The following is a 1,575-nucleotide window of genomic DNA, read 5'->3' on the forward strand; positions in this document are numbered from 1 at the left end:
CATACCCTGTCTGCTTTTAGAGCAAACTAGCGTGCTCAGATATTTTACCACTTATTGTGAAAAGCACAGGAATAGTGTTATATAATTATGTTCAGGCTTTTCAGATTTCCAGTCTGGAATGCCTAATGAAGAAGCGTTCCTGTTCCAGCCTCCCCCACTCTGTGTGTGTGTGTGTGTGTGATCCTTCAATTCTTCCTGCGTTCTGATTTTGCATTTCTAACGAAGCTGAACTGACAAAGCGTGAAAGTGGTCTAAAAGGAAAAACAAAGAAAGTGACCCTGCTTTCACTGTGCCAAGACCAATCAATATTCCGGGAGCTCAGCTTTGCCCTCTCTTCTGATGTGTTTTTATTTTTTTCAGAGTTGGGCTCACAGTCTCCTCCCCTTTCCTTAAGTTACAGTGGTAGTAAGTTGCTGTATTCCAGAGCACATGCAGATTGTCAGTTTTCTCTGCCTCCCGCTCGCTCAACTCTGCAGCTCTGTTGTATTTGCTGGGAAACCCCTACTTTATCTGCCACCACCGTGTTCTTAGGGTGCTGAAGATCTGAAAAGGTGAGCCGGTCGTTTCATTTGGTGGGGTTTTCAGTAGGAAGTCTCAATTTTTTTACTCTCTGCCTTTGTATGCTACTTAATGTACTGATCCTTTTGGCTGTACCCATGCTCTTTCTTTTTCTTAGTGTAAGTTGTAAAGGACAGATCAGCTGCATTAATCTTCTTGGAAAGAAAAGGCACCATGAATGAACCTTTAAAAAAAAAAATTAATTGTTCTGAAAAAAAAACCCTGCTTGCACACAGTAGTTACGTCCAAGCTAGAATATTTTCTAATTTAAATATCTAGCTCAGGACGTTTCCACTCTTCAAAAAAGCAAAACATACATAGCATTCTGTTAAAAGTTAGATAGCATGTTGCACTAAAGTGCCAATCTCAGAACATATGGTAGAAGCAGTGATCAAATCCTATTCAAATAAATTTGTTACAACATGATATTTGCTCTAAAACATGCTGTTTGAAAACCCTGTGTATTTATAGCCTAATTTCTTAAAGGTATTAAGGCACAAGATTTAATAAAAGTAAGATGTTAGAGTTGGGCTGTGCATAAATGGAGAGATTTCAATGTAGGCAACTAACTCTATCCATTTATTAATTTCTAATTTTTTCACAAAAACATGCTGGTGTATTAACAAAGAATTCAGAAAATAGGAAAATACCTTTGTGCAGAATCCATTATCAAATAAATCTATACCAAGCAGCCACCAAAAAAAAAACGTATATCTAATTAAAAATAATGTTCTAATGAAGGACTTTTAATATTAAAACATTTTGAGGTTGATTCAATGTGTGATTGCTTACAATCAGATTATATCCCTGTAGTTGCTGTCAGGCCAAGTAAGCATTATTTTGCAATGTGAACTTATATTGCAGTCTGAAGCAACAAACTAAGTGGGATATAACTTCTGATGTTTTACAGATGTGCTCTGAATAGTTTATACACTTCAAAGATGAACATTATCAACATAAAACTCTCAAAGGCATATCTTCCAAATAGTGGTTCAGGGATAAATAAACTATTCCTGC

This window comes from Nestor notabilis, unplaced genomic scaffold (genome assembly GCF_000696875.1).
Source record: "Nestor notabilis isolate BGI_N333 unplaced genomic scaffold, ASM69687v1 scaffold1728, whole genome shotgun sequence".
NCBI classification, from domain to species: Eukaryota; Metazoa; Chordata; class Aves; order Psittaciformes; family Psittacidae; genus Nestor; species Nestor notabilis.